Here is a 16,229-nt window from a genome sequence, read left to right as displayed (position 1 = left end):
ACGCATGCGCAGGTCTCGCGCTGCTATCTTAGAAATTGGACGAATTCATAATATTAAAGATGTCTGGCGTAGTATTCACCCCAACGATCCTGGTTACACTTACTATTCTGCCCCTCACAAACTGTGCTCTCGTATTGACATGGCCTGGGCATCTGATAATATATTGAATACTGGCTTTATAGCGTTATGTCCACGAATTACTTCCGATCATAATCCTATTTCTCCTTTATTTAATATCCAGCAAATTCAATAAAGCCCCAGGATGTTTTCTTTTCCTAGACATTTACTCACAAATCCAGTGTTTATTACTCAACTCAAGGCTCATATCACAGATTTTATTTTAAATAATCTTAATTCCACTTCTTGTATTATTGTGTGGGATGCTTGTAAAGCCAGCATCCGGGGGTTTACCCAGCAATATCTTTTTAGACAAAACTCTGAGCGCCGTACAACAAAACCTTAACTAATGATATTCTCTCTGCTGAACTTTTATTGGCCAACGCGTTACTCACATCTTCCCCTAATGTCATGGAACTGGGGCTTAAACTTGGACATTTAAAAGCTACTTTAAAATCATTACTTTGGGAAAAAAGCAACATCAAATTACATAAATCCCAAATTGCCCAGTATGAAAGCGGAGACAAGGTAGGGAAACCTCTCGCTTATAAAGCAGCCGACGAGAGAGCTAACACTCTGATTAAATACTTAAAGGGCCCTAATAATGTCATATTTGATCAACCCTTACAGATACTGGAACAGTTCGTACAATTCTATAAGAAACTGTATACACCGGAAAGCTCTCCTACTTTGGCTAGTATCCAGGCTTACCTGGATTGTCATATCTCTGAACAATCTGACCATTTTGAATTTGATCAACTGTCCGTACCTATCAGCCTTCTAGAGATACAGCAAGCCATTCTCTCTCTATCATCTGGGAAAGTGGCAGGGGAAGATACTCTACCCCTAGAGGTGTATAAGATCTGCATTGACGAGCTATTGCCTCTCTTCCACCAAGTTATTAGTTATATTGGTGAGAATGGGAAAGCTCCGAACTCTTGGAGCACTGCTAAACTGATTTTCTTTTTGAAAAAAGATAAGCCGGCTAATGAACGTGGCTCTTTTCGCCCTATCTCGCTTATAAACACGGATGCAAAGGTATTTGCGAAAGTGCTGGCCATGAGACTGGCCCCTTTGATACCCAAGTTAGTTAATCCACAGCACCATGGATTTGTAATTGGGAGAGATACCCTAACTCATATTAATATGACAAATACTGCCTTCGATATAATAGCAGAGACGAATCCCTCCCCACTCGGTATGATTCTTTTGGATGCTGAGAAGGCGTTTGACCGAGTGGGGTGGGATTATCTCTGGTCGGTAATGACAACTATGGGCTTTAACGGTCAGTTCTTAACATGGATCCAGTCTTTATATGATAATCCCACTGCGAGAATCAGTTATGCAGGGTTGATCTCTGCTACCTTCCCCACATCCCGGGGCACCCGTCAAGGCTGTCCTTTGTCACCTTTATTATTTGCTCTCTCAATGGAGCCATTTCTTCATGCTCTGCAATTGCAATCTTGTATAATACCTTTTTACACTGGTCCTCATTTATTGAAAATTACGGCATATACCGACGATATTGCTATTTATTCTACGGACATTGTAAAGGCCTTACATGGAATAACTATGGAAGCTAACAGATTTGGCAATGTCTCCGGCTATAAATTAAACATAAATAAAACCCAAATCATTGCTAATTATACACCAATAGCTACAGTACCGGGGCTATGTCACACAGCCACTTACTAGGAGTTAAAATTTCAGCAAAAATCACAGAGATAACATCAATCAATTACGATGCATTGATTAAAGCGACTTCCACTCAATTAAAGAAATGACATAAACTCCCCTTAAATATTATTGGTCGGATTAATTTAATTAAGATGAAAATACTTCCCAAATTTCTTTATTTATTTCGTTCCATTCCTCTTTCTCTTAGCAACTTTTTTTTTTAAAAACTAGATGGAATCTTTAGTAGTTTTATTTGGGGATATCGCAAAGCCCGTCGCTCCATGTTACTACTTAAAGGTTCCCTAGATAATGGGGGACTTAATTTCCCTGATTTCAAGCTTTATTTTTGAGCAACTTTTATTGGTCGTTTACGAAGCCTACTTAATACAGACAACCAACTTTATTTTCAAATTTTTATGATAAACTCGGATTCTAATATGTTCCTACTAAGAGTTAATGACCCTAACGATTTTAAAAGAGTCAAATTTAAGACTGCCAGGGATATGGTTAAGATATGGTTTAACATATTGGCTTTTTGTAAAACCTCTTTCTTTCATCCTAAATTGGTATTATGGGGTAATCCTGGACTTCCTGGGATTTTTAGCGATAATTTGACAAACATTTGGCGCACTCTCGGCATAAAGACATTGGGGGACCTATTCGGTACTCACGGTTTTCTGTGTTTTGAGACACTCAAAAATGTATATAACGCTACAGAATCAATGAGGTTCAAATATAGGCAAATTTATGATTTTTTTTTCGTAAGATGAGAATACGAGAAATATTGGATTCTGAAATTTGGGACTGTTTCTATTCATCAAAGAGTAAATCTATAATCAGCAACACCTATCGGTGCCTTACCTCTTATAAAACCAGTGATTGTTCAAAAATAGCAGGAAAATGGAGTGCTAAACTCAGGTCTAACATCACCTCTACCATGATTACTTCATCTTTTCATAATATTAATCACTTAGTACACTCTTCAAGTCTAAGGCTACAGCAATTTAAAACCACCTGTATGCTTTATCATACGCCCGAAAGGATATCCAAATGGACCACCAATGTTCTGTTTAGTGACAGGACCAAATGCCCAAAATGCGGACTAGTGGCCGCGGATTTGGAACACATGCTATTTTCCTGCCCAGTTTTATCTGATCTTTGGTCTTCTTTGGATAAAATTCTGAAATTAAAACTGATTTGTCCCCCCCTCTCACAGTAGCTTCTGTATTACTCGACATTCATTTGCTACTCAACCCGCAACACGCAGTAGTCACTATTATATCATCTTGCGCCAAATTAGTAGTTGCACGTGCCTGGATCTCTCCTAAACCCCCGTATCTTATGGAATGGTGGTCATTGATAAATGCCATTTATTCCATGGAATTGGCCCTGGTCAAACTCAGAGGTACTCATTCTTTAATGAAATGTGATAAAATTTGGGGTTCTTTTTTCAATTGAATGGATTCTGAGACTTATTTTGCCGAATTTACTTGCAACATTCTTTGCTTTTTTGCTTTCTAGTAATTGTGCTTTATAATTGTTGTACTTGCCTCATCTTTGTGAATTTTGTTATTTCTTTTCCCTGTTTGCTCTGTGATACTTGATTTATAACTTTTTCTCTGTACCGAGTTGCGAAATAAAAATATATACAAAAAAAAAAGGAAAGTGAGAGGCAAACAGTTCAGGGGTGATAAGGTTCCAAGACTGCTTTACCCCTGTCGAGGGAGTACCTGAGTTAGTTTTATTTATTAAATAATGATCAGTCCAAATGAGGGGCTTAATTTCTGCGATCTTTAAAGACTCAATGTTGGAAAAAAAGGTCAAAGGTATGCCCATCAATATAGGTGGGTTCATCGCCCCATTGACCCATTGTTTGAGTTGTAAGATCTGCATATCGTCTCTTAGTTGCCCTTAGAGTCAGTCCTGTCTTTGTAATGGATATTAAAGTCAGCAATCACCATTAAGTGGTTTTGTTTCAGGCAGGAGGGAAATAATTGGGCTAGTAGGTTGGTGCTGAATTCGTGCTTATAGCCTGGAGGATTGTAAATGATTGTCCCTCCAAGCGTCCTAGTGGCTGGGCGTGGGGAGAAGGTTGGTAGACAAAGGAAGAAAAATGGTAAAATAGAAAAATAAATTTAAAAAAATAATCACCGACAGCTGGCTGTGTAACGCTCTTTTGTTTTTCTCCTCTGCAGGCTCCCAGCCTCCACTGCAGCCAATCCTGACAATGCTCTCATGCTGCTGGAAGCAGCATCACGATTGGCCTGAGCGCTCTGAATGTAAATCTGGGGCAGAGTCAATAAGCAATGTGTATTGTGGTGGAGCACCCAAAACAACAGCCATTGCACGCATACTGATGCATGTAAGGTGGCGTTAAGCCACTTTAGTGCAGCTTTGTAAATATGGAGAAGGGCACAGCGCCATTAGAGCATTAGTAAAAGTGATGATACCCTCTAGTATTCTTATCTTATGTAGGTTTTCTTACCGCCTTGAAATAAGTCTTTGAGAGACTCAGACAGTCCAGATCCTGGGCATCAACCCTATAACTAGTTTAATTGGAGCATCAACACTCTTATCTGTTTTTTTTATTCAGAGACCCAATTTTGAAAACGCTGCCTCCAAAACTGCCCACACTTTGTTTAACTTGTTATTCTCCCTTACATGGCATAATGATACCAATTTCAGCTCATGAGAAAATCTTGCCTTGCCAGGAACCTTAAGTTATGCCTTTTCTACCTCTTGATCCTTCTATTTTTGGACACCATGGTTCATATAGAGTTTGGCAAAGCAGTTGAACTGCCATAAATGTTGTTGTTCACCTGCCACTCCAAACTTGCAACTCTACCGCCTTTTACAGAAGGTGGCTTTCCACTCATAGAGCCCTTCATTGGAATCTCCAGCTGAAACCCTTGACCTAAAAATTAAAACATGGTCAAAAGGGTCACCCTCCAAGCTTGATTCTACTGGACCTGTTCATATAGGCATTTTAGGGTCTCCAGGGATTAGCAGAAAGTTGCAGCCTCCTTCTCTTTTCCTGCACCGGGTCTTAGAGATTCCTCACTTACAAGTATTTAATTTAGGTTACATATGACAATTCTTTAGATTATGCAAATAAAGAGGTGTACATGTGTCAGACATATATGTGCTTACCTTTATATGAGAAGACTTGGCCTCCTTGGGTACCTCTAAACTTGACCTTTTGACCAGACTTATTGGTCTTTAAATGTTCCCCTTTATCTAAAGCATTTTATCTTTGTCCAGAATCTGATTCCAAGGGAAGGGCTGCCCTGACCCACATGCTTTGATGAAGCTGCAGCTTAGGGCCTGATCATGAGTTTGGCCGTGCACAACACCAAACCTGTGTGCCCATCGCCCACCAGATTATGAGTTTCCGTGTCTCTGGCAGGCTTTTTTTGGCACTCCCGTGGCAGTGCCCCTGAAAATGGGCAGCACACTGAGAATGCTAAAAAAAGTCCTGCACGGTATGCAGGAACTGGGGTGCATGCACACAGGGGAGCACATGTTGTGCCCTCCTCCATGCATCCCTACGTACATGGGCAAGAGGGGGCCCTGTAGGATTCCCTTTGTTTTAGGACTGTCGACCTTTTCATGGAGGAAAGACCTCCATGACACCGCGGGCAGTCTTGAGCCGCAGCAGCACCACCAGCATATTTCTGAGGCCCTGCCTGTCGCATCACCGACAGGAAATGGTGGTTTCCTGGCGGCTGAAGCAGTGCAATGTCGGTCTGACTGCCCAAATTGTATTTGGTGGTCGGACCGCCGGTGTGGGGGTGGATAGGCCGCCATCGCCACTCCCTTGTGATTCTGATGATCCTCAAGACTTGTAATTAGGCCGTTAGTATTGATGCGCAGCTCATTTCAATGAACCTGCAACTCACATTCTGCTGCACAAGAGCTGTGCTGTTGCTGGCTGCGCATGTCCTGCTGCTCAAGAGCTGTGGTGTTGCTGCTGCACATGTCCTGCTGCTCAAGAGCTGTGCTGTTGCTGCTGCACTAGGCATGGGCGGAAAATCCGTTCCGCTCGCGGATTTTGCGGATTTTCGGGAAATCCGCAATCCGCGAGATTTGCGAATTTCCTGAAAAATCCGCAAATCCGCGAGCAGCGGATTTTGCTCGCACTGCTCGCACTGTTCGCGTGAGTTCGCGCCCCGCGAATAAGTGCGAAATTGCAGAAATACGATTTTAGCAAAACTGAAAGTAACTACTTACCAGGTTCAAAAGTTCAGGCTCATCATTAGTAGCCATTTCCTGTAGTGCTTCCTGAGGGGCCCCTCCAGAGTTCAGTTGCCAGTTGCAACTATTATGTGACCCTGCTCTGAACCTCAGAATAGTTACACATATGCCACAAAGGTCCTGAATTACAGCTAAGGGAGACAAGCAGGAGCCAGGCTGGAAGTTAAAATCCATTAATCAGCCCCTAATTCATTATTGTCAGTTGGGGCAGGGCAGGTGTTGTAACTAATTTTGCAACAATGAAAGCACTTAGCAAGTGCAAAAGATCACTAATCAGGGCGCACTAAGGAAGCAGGTGCCAGCTAAAAAAATATTCTGTGACACATTAATCAGCCCCAAATTAATTCAGGTCACTTGAGGCAGGGAAGGTGTGCTTTGCTTTGCCAAAAATAATGTACACTGGACAACCAGAGGGTGTGGTGATGAAACAGAGGGTGGCATGGGTGGGCCAGAGGGTGGCATGAGTAGTCAGAGAGTGGCAGTGGTGACAGAGAGTGGCAGTGATGAAGAAGAGTGTCCCAAACAGGTTGGACACGTAGAAACAACAAGTTCGCAAAACTTGCGACCCGACAGGTAAGTTCGCAAATTGCGAAATTGTAAAAACCCTCGCGAACTGGCAGAAACACGGGCGAACACAAAAAAAAAAAAAAATCCGCAAATTCGCGGGAATTCGCGGATTTTGCGGATTGCGAGTTTGCAAATCCGCAAATTCGCGGATTGCCAATCCGCAAAATCCGCTCATGCCTATAGCAGCACATGTCCTGCTGCTCAAGAGCTGTGCTGTTGCTGCTGCACATGTCCTGCTGCTCAAGAGCTGTGCTGTTGCTGGCTGCACATGTCCTGCTGATTGTCTTTACATTTTTTCTGCAGCAGCAGCTCTAATGCTGCTAGATTTTGTTTATGATGCACACATTGATTGCTTCCTACTTAGGCAAGCTGTTCAACAATGAACTCCTAAACATAAATAGGACTGAATAAACCTTCTTCTTTATGGATCACCTATGCATTTGTCATCACTCACAATACCTGTATGTATTCTAAAGCAGGGGTACTCTAGACAATGCCACCCGGCTATTCGCACTCCCAAACCCTTTTTTCTCAGATACCTTCCCTTCTCCGGACTTTCTTTCTCTCATGCCAACGCTAATGTCACCATTTCTTATTATTATTGCAAGTTGTCCTTGTTAAATCTAAGGGGAAATCTGCTTTAAACTACTTTCCTTGTGTTTTTTTCAGTCTGTTTCACTCACACCCCTTCACAGGCTGCACCCTAAATGCAGGTATTTTAAATTATATAATTTTGAAGAGTAAATAATTAATTTTGTTTGACCTAATTTAGCACTAAAGTGTGTTACCTGTAAATATAACTCTCCATTTATTTATTTATTTTATTTTAGTTTCTTATATCGCGCTGGACTCAATCCCGTAAGGGTATCTCCGCGCTTTGCTGGTCAGAGCATTAACAGAGTCAGAAGGAGAAGATTAAAGAGTCTGAGATGCTTCCTGAAAAAGAAAAGTTTTTAATGCCTTTCTAAAGGACAGATGGTTGGTGGTCATTCTCAGGTCTGTTGGAAGTTTATTCCATAAGGCAGGGCCAACTGAGGAGAATGCTCGGTCTCCCTGTTTGATTTTTTTTGTTGCAGGGGGTTTCAAAAGAGCTTGGTTGCTTGAACGGAGTGACCGGCTGGGTTGATACAGCTCCAATGATTGAGACAGGTATTTAGGACTATCCCCATATAAGCACTTGTGGACCGTACAGCATATCTTGAAGCTGATACGCTGCCGTATAGGGAGCCAATGCAGCTCATCCAACGACGGCTTAGAGGGAGTCCTAGCCGGTGCACTCATGACCAAGCTGGCTGCAGTATTCTGAACTACCTGCAAACGGCCTACTGCATCTGCATTTGCTAATGTCAGTATCTTCAATCGCTGTGCTAAGCAAGACACCATATAAAGTCCAGTGAGTTTATAATTATGTTTGTGATAAAACAGCATAAACAACGTTTACATTGCTGGTTATTTCCATAAGTCTGATTTATTCTGAAAACCTGAATTGATTTTTCTATTCAGTGGCTTAGGAAGCCCTACCCGGCATCCCGGCAGATTCACTGGATCTTAAAGCACTTTTCAAAGTGAACAATGAAACCCATCTCCAATCATCAACAAGAGCTTTCCAGCAGAGGCAGCACAGGCCAGTAGGTGCTGCCCCAAGGTCGCCAGTCCCGCAGCACACATTAAACCGTGCTCTAGGCCATCATTTCTACATGAAGCTTCCTGGGAGACTATAGACGTCTTCATCTTGGGGAGGGCAGGGCGGCTGGATATAATGACAGAGCATTACAGTCACAAGAGCGAAACATTACCGTGTCCATCATGGGCTGTTAAGCAGGAGAAGTTAACAAGCAGCACCTCCATGAGGAATGAGGGAAAGGAGAAATTCAATAAATAAAGGGTGGGTTAAAGGCACAGTTTGCCCTCCTGATCATCCCTTTCCTCATCAGAATCCACACATTTAGGGCCCGATTCTGATGCGGTTTGAAGAGCTTCCCAACCAAATTGGTTTGAAAATGGTTTCCGACCCACTCAGATCGGGAGAATCCGACCAACCGAGTACGATGCATCCGGATACGATTTGGTTGGACTCCCATTGACTTCGATGGGAGCATATGTTCCTAACTGCATCGTAATTGGGCCCTGGATAGGAAAGCTTTCCTAACTACATCAGAATCAGTCCCTAATTGTTTGGGTAACATTGGCCTTGGACTTCATGAAGCAGCATTAGATATTTCACTAATGACTGCAATGCTGGATAGATAGCTCAGTGGGATAATGCATTATTGGCACAAATCTGTGTGTAAGGTGAAAGACACAGGTTCAAATCATTTTGTCGAGTCTTCTAACACTTTCATCCGTGCAAGGTTGCTAAAATGAGTACCATTTTCTTAATACAATAAGTACCATTTGCTTGGCTAATAAATAAATAGCATTAAGTACTACATACATATGGTCATTATGATTATAATAGCATTATAATTGTGACAATGCTGCTAATGTGTTCTTCCTTCGAGAGTGAGATCTAGGTCTCTCTAAGATGATCCATTTTGATAAAACAACAAAAGGTGTTGACAGATTGGTCACAGGTTCCTATACGCTGTCAGGGACAAGAACTGTTCTGCTAGATATGTCAATAACTGCATTGCCTGAGTAGGAAAATGAAATGACTTTATTGAGGGAAGAAGGGTGAGTACAAAGCAGATCTAAATCACTAAGAGATGCCTTATAAAATTCTATACACCTGCATCTCTTAATCTCTGCATCTATCGCTATATTTCAAATGCATCTCCATTTGTGATGCAGCCTTCTCTTTTTCCACTGTACCTGCATCCCTTGTTCTTCTGCACATTTTTACATTCTTTGTGCTGAAAAAAGGTAGAGTGCAAATGAAGGTATCAAAAGTAGTACAGAAACAAATATTCAAATCTGCACCCCGCGTGTACCACAGTAAAATGAGGCTAACACGCAGACAACCTATTGTCACCAAAATAGACGAAGCAGGTAGCTTGTGAAAGGAATTATTTAGACTCCTAAACATCTTTGTCAAACACCTAGCATTTTCTTCTGTTATTTCTGCCTCCCAGACTCTCTGGGACACCTTGGCAAGCCACTTTCAAACTATAATGGACAACATCTACCATAGTTTTCATTCCATGATTAACTCTTCAACTGACTGCAGCATCATTGATCTACCACAAAGCACTGCTACTGTGGTACTCAAAAGGTTTAAGCCTATTTCTTTAACTCAGATATTTGACTTGCTAGCTAAAGCAAAATCTGTCTCTCCTTCTAATCTGTGTCCTCCTGAGATCATTGCAACTCTATCTCCTCTTCTTTAACCTGTTACAACAGCATTGTGTAACCGGTCCCTGACCCAAGCCACTATCCCACGGCTCCTGAAAGGAGCTCATGTGACATCTATCCAGAAAAAAACAAATGCAGACCCTAAGGATCCAACTAACTATTATCCCATATCGTTCATCCTTCTGTTGGGTAAGGTTTTGGAGGCCCACGTCAACAAACAGCTCTTCACTTATTTGGAGAGCAATAGTTAGTTGGACATTTCTCAATTGGGCTTCAGACCTTCCCATAGCACCGAGATGGCTCTGCTTTCAGTGATAGACATTATCAGGTTACAGTTGGATACCAGAAACCCCACCACGCTGGTCCTGCTTGACTTATCAACGATGTTCGATATGATATCCCATTCCATCTTGGTGTAGCATCTTTAGCAGCTCCCTAGATGCACTAGGCTGGCTGATGGATTTCCCTAAGGACAGGGCCCAAACAGTTTCTATAGGCATGTTCCATTCTAAAATTATCACCTTGGAAAAGGGGGTTTCTGAGGGGTTCTACACTTTTCAACATTTACGTTTCCACCCTAGCCCAATAAGTTGAGCCCTGCTGGTTTGAAACTTTTTCTTATGATACTCAGTTGGTGATCTCATTTGGGCAAAACACTGAGAATGTCAAACAGCGATTTGTCACCTGCAGGAGAAAAATTGCCATTGGGATGTCCCTCAACTGTTTCCAACTGAATGAGGAAAAACAGAGATTATTCTGTTCTGCAAAGCCCAGCTATTGTGGACCGAGGATTGGTGGCCGTTGGAACTTGGCCCCGTCCCATTGTCCAGTAGAATTGCCAGGAACTTGGGCATACTTGTAGATGACAAACTATCTGTGAGAGGCTAGATCACCTCTGTCTGCAGTACCTGTTTTTGCACAATGAGCCTCCTCAAGAAAACCTTTCGGTGGCTTCCTTCGAGCTCCCGGATGACACTCACCCAGGCATTAACCATCAGCCACCTGGATTATTGCAATGCCCTAATTCTCGCTTTTAATACATCCTTTCTATCAGAATTGTAGGTTGTCCTAAAAGACCGCCACCCGTATGGTAAAGAACCTGCCTTCAAGGACACTGGCAGCCCGATGCTTAGAACCATACATTGGCTCCCCATTCGAAGCAGAGCACTGTCCACACTGCTCTGCCTGACCCACAAATCTTTGTCAGGCTGTGACCAAAGTACCTTTAAGACATATACACTCTGCACCTCACAAACAGGAATTTAAGATCTAGTTCTCAATTTCTTCTATGTCCCAGGCATATTCACTGAGCTATAATGTGTGCCCAAGCCTTTTGCTATCTTGGCCCGCACCATTGGAACAAGCTCCCCTGTGCATCAGTGCATGCAGCAGTTGTTGTAATGCTGCCTCCACTGCATCTAGCTGCTAGTCACAAGCTCCCAGATATCCCTTTGGGGAAGAGTCATGCGCTTTATCAAGACCTTAATAACATAACATTCCATTCTCAGGTTCCTCCTATACTGCTGCACCTGCACCTCCTCTCTTCAGCTGCACCTGCTGTGTCTCTGTTTCCACTGCACCTGCATCCCTTGTTCTGCTGCATCTCCATCATTGCCCCTCACCGTCTCAGCTCCTGAATCCCTCATCCTGCTGCACCTCTTGACATGCGACTTCAGCGGCGCTGTACGCCATTCTCTCAAGGCAATGGTGAACCTGTCAACCATGCGCTCTGTGACTCACTCACACATCCATCTAAGCATTGACTCAGCTGCACATTCCCCCAATCACATATTCACACAACTCACCAACCAAAAGACTTTCTTTAAAAAGGCCAGACGTATTATCTTTGCCAATGATTTTTATGTCTTTCTCCATGATCCTGTTGCAGAAACAGGGACTCTTGTCATGACTGTGTATAGTACTTTGCTGCTGCATACATACTTACCTCTGTCTAGACTCACCCTCTGATTCTGTCTCTGCCTTCCATCATATATGGTGCTCCTGTCTTTCTGCTAGAGTCACACAAACAACACACACTCACATACACAGCCTCTCCCATCTCAGAACCACCCGCCCTGCCTTCAATCATGTACGGAGCTCCACTGCCTTTCTGCTAGAGTCACACAAACACCCTACACTTACGTACACAGCCACCTCCCATCTCAGAACCCACCTACCTTCTTTCAAATATGTATGGTGCACTTCTGCCTTTTGACTAGAGTCTTTAAAACTCAGTAAGCGTATATCCCATCACTAAAGGAGAGGCCAAGGACTGAATGGGCATTGACCACTGGTTTAATCACCCTGGGTACAGAGGAGTTAAAGATTACTTGGTGGTGAAGTCAGAATACGTCTGTTTGTTGATTTTTCTTTCCGTCAGTAAATTTGTCTAGCTACTGAAGCCTGCATGTGTGATTTGTGACTGCCCTTGTGTGTTTTGGATCCGTTTGTCTATAGGGTTCTCTCTTTGAGCATTAAAGTGTTTGTCTGCATCAGTCAGTGACTGCATGTCTGGTAGTGGCTGCGTTCCATGTGCCCAGATATTTGTAGTGAAGTAGTGTGGCTCACTGGTTAGAGGCGGCAGACCCGAGAGCAGAGGACGGCCCGGGACCAGGGTTTGATTCCCGGCACGGCAGGTTTCTGGACAAGGGTCAGCGGACTTGATAATTCTCTCGCCTCGGTGCCCACTCTGATCAGCGATCACACTCGGCAACTCTGGGCATTAGCTTGCCTCATCTTCACTAACGGCCCCACCAGACCGCTGGGGATGCCTGGTCTCACCCTGGAGATACCCATTAAGGGACCATCTCCCAGGGAAGCCAAGAAGGGTTTCGCAACGGTCGAAGCGCCTTGGGACCCTACGGGTAAGTAGTGCGCTATATAAATGCCAATACATTTACATTACATTTAGGTCATGTGCGCACTGACACGTGTGTGCCTGGACTGTGTGTGCTTCTGTCTTTGTGGTGAACTGTGTGTGCATGAATGCATGCAGGTGTGCTGCTATAGGTGCGCTGTATGTCGATATGCATGTTCCTATACCTTTATATGGGTGTACATGTGTGTGATCTATGCCAATATATGCATGCACAGAACAAATGTCGGAGCTGTTGGCTTTGTCGATGCTTGTTAGAAAAGGCACTATAGATCGCGCTAATGGTTGCGAGGTCCATTTGTCTCCTGCTTAAGCATGGGCGGAAAATCCGTTTCGCTCGCGGATTTTGCGGATTTTCGGTAAATTCGCAATCCGCGAGATTCGCGAATCTCCCGCAAAATCCGCAAATCCGCGAGCAGCGGATTTTATGGCTTGCTCGCACTGTTTGCGTGAGTTCGCGGCTTCCCAGTACAACTTCGCGCCCCGCGAATAAGCGCTAAATTGCAGAAATACGATCTTAGCAAAACTGAAACTACTTACCAGGTTCAAAAGTTCAGGCTCATCATTAGTAGCCATTTCCTGTAGTGCTTCCTGAGGGGCCCCTCCAGAGTTCAGTTGCCTACTTGCAACTATTATGTGACCCAGCTCTGAACCTCAGAATAGTTACACATATGCCACAAAGGTCCTGAATTACAGCTAAGGGAGACAAGCAGGAGCCAGGCTGGAAGTTCAAATCCATTAATCAGCCCCTAATTCATTATTGTCAGTTGGGGCAGGGCAGGTGTTGTAACTAATTTTGCAACAATGAAAGCACTTAGCAAGCGCAAAAGATCACTAATCAGGAAGCACTAAGGAAGCAGGTGCCAGCTAAAAAAATATTCTGTGACACATTAATCAGCCCCAAATTAATTCAGGTCACTTGAGGCAGGGAAGGTGTGCTTTGCTTTGCCACAATAATGTACACTGACTGGACAACCAGAGGGTGCTGTGATGAAACAGAGGGTGGCATGGGTGGGCCAGAGGGTGGCATGAGTAGTCAGAGAGTGGCAGTGGTGACAGAGAGTGGCAGTGATGAAGAAGAGTGTCCCAAACAGGCTGGACACGTAGAAACAACAAGTTTGCAAAACTTGCGACCCGACAGGTAAGTTCGCGTTTTGCGAAATTGTACAAAACCCTCGCGAACTGGCAGAAACACGCGCGAACACAAAAAAAAAATCCGCAAATTTGCGAGAATTCGCGGATTTTGCGAATTGCGAGTTCGCAAATCCGCAAAATTCGCGAACGCGAGATTCGCAAAATTCGCCCATGCTTACTCCTGCTGCCGGTATCCTTCCAGATTGCAACTCCCACTTGTTTTACACTTTGTTGCAGGGCCCGAGGTGAAGTGCTTTGCAGCCACAGCATGTCACGAGCTTGTCAGACTGCAGTTGGCTCTAAGACTCGTTTAGCAAAAGAAATGAGCGTGGCCTGGGAGGGACAAAAGTGCTCTGTGCTATTTTCACAACAGGTTTAAATATGCGCCATGAGATGCTTAAAACATGTAGGACATGCAATGAATGTTGATAAATGGTTACTCACCTGCCTGAAGACAAGAACCTCTCTGGGCTCAGGGACCAGGTGCAGCAAAGAAACTTCCCACAAGAGTGGCCAGGCTGCAGCTTTGGAATAAAAGGCAACAGCTGGGATCAAAGTCTGAATTCTGGCCTTGGGGGTGATTTCCACATGCGGACATGTAAACAGTGCAGTTTAGAGGAAGCAGGGTTAAATACACAGAGGGGCCGGGGCAGCCCCTGGAGTTCATGCCAGCTTGATTACAGCTTGTGTCTCCTCACAGGGAGGGATGGCTGTGCCCTCTGTGCCCTTGATGTGCTGAGGGGCTTCAGCTGCTGACCCTTCTCCAACAGTGCACCGGGAATGGGGCACATGTATGTGCATGTCCATGCCGCCTTCTTTCAGACCCCCCCCAGACCACCCCAGCCCCCACTGATTACAAAATGATGAAATCTCGTTTTCAAAGACTGGGATGAAATGAGGAATTACTGGGTGAATCAGACCCCGGATTGCTGTTTCCATCTCAATCCCTCGTGTCTTTGTGGCCCCTCAGGCTCCGGTTCATCAGGGATTCGATTTCCCTCCCCCTGATTTACGCCCCCCCTTATGGGTAACTCCAGGGTATGGACGGATTGGCCTGTTTTCTGAGTGACTTGTAACGAGGGCCTTTATTGTCAGAGTGAAGTCCCTGGCTGTGGGTGTCCTGCTGAGCACCGCGTGCCCCCTGGTGAGATGGAGGCCATGTCCATCAGAGAAAGAGAGAGTTTCCTCCTGAACCCCCCTTCCCCCCCCCGCAGAATCAGAGATTACGGGGAAGTGATGCTTACCTAGGGGAGCCTATGATACTGGAGCTGCTGTGGTAGCTGCATCTGTCTGCGCAAAGGATTCAGTGTAAGAAGCCTTGGTGGAGTCTGAGAAGGAAATAGGTACCCCAGTAAACAAGCATTGGCAAAGCCAATAGGTCTGGCACTGGCTACCTAACTATTAGCTTTTCCACTGCTTGTTCCCTTTCAATCGTGTTTAGCAAAGTGTAACAAACATCATTCAAAGATGGCTGCATGCAGATGCACAGGTAGTGATCTCTGAATAACTTTAGGTTCCTAGATTTAAAGATTGGTGCTGCTAATAGTGCACACATGGGCAGGGCCACGGTGCAAGCACCAGCAAAGCTTGGTGAGTCTCTGACAGTCTTCAGAGAATAGAACAAGCCCTCTAAAGGACATTAGCTGTGACGTTTGCATGAAAATACACCCATCAAACGTAGCACCTTAATTTAATTATTAATCGACTATACTGAAAAACTAGTCGCAAACATTGAACACATTTTCATGCTGAGTGCAAATCCAAAATGCAAGGACTAATTGATTCTGCAAACCTTCCCATGATTTTATAATATTAGCCAAACTGTCTGGCTTTTCTGTAATGAAAGTTAAGTGACTTCCAATTTTTTCTATTTTGTATGTGTGCTGGCGCCATTCGGCCATCTAGCGGCCTGCCATGCTCTTGAAGCTGGCACCATCCATTGTATGTACCCTCTTGGCAGGAATAGAAGACATCTCTCTTTGTTCGTGTTTAGAAATAATGAAAGAATGATGCTACACCTGCTCCACACCCCCTCCACCAAGCTGTGTGAGTACAGTGTGTTAGTGGCTCAAACAGGATGTTGCTCATAATGCTGCAGAACTCCCCTTTACTGTTAGGGGGTGTGGTAATCAATCAATCACAATCGATGAGATTCAAAGAAGAAACTTACTTGCATTAAAAAAAAACAAGTATGAACCAGCGACAAAAGGTACACAATTATAGCATAGTTTTCCACTCGATATATCTTAGAAATGTGAAACAGCAAATATTTTATGGATTACTTTTCGAGGAAAAAAAATAATCAATACATCCT

At 44.0% G+C, this 16,229-nt stretch overlaps 1 protein-coding gene across 1 annotated transcript in view; it reads right to left on the bottom strand.

Annotated features, from left to right (window-relative positions):
- Nucleotides 1-14,420, bottom strand: part of LOC147710093 (myelin-oligodendrocyte glycoprotein-like) — a 250,517-nt gene extending 236,097 nt beyond the window's left edge. The window contains exon 1 of the mRNA XM_086920794.1: nt 14,360-14,420. The gene's annotated coding sequence lies outside the window, so the exon portion shown is untranslated. The remainder of the gene's footprint in view (nt 1-14,359) is intronic.
- Nucleotides 14,421-16,229: the final 1,809 nt, after the last annotated feature.

This window comes from Lissotriton vulgaris, chromosome 5, assembly GCF_964263255.1.
Source record: "Lissotriton vulgaris chromosome 5, aLisVul1.2, whole genome shotgun sequence".
Taxonomy (NCBI): domain Eukaryota; kingdom Metazoa; phylum Chordata; class Amphibia; order Caudata; family Salamandridae; genus Lissotriton; species Lissotriton vulgaris.
The sequence above is the reverse complement of the archived record's forward strand: the minus strand, read 5'-3'. Positions and strand labels throughout refer to the sequence as shown.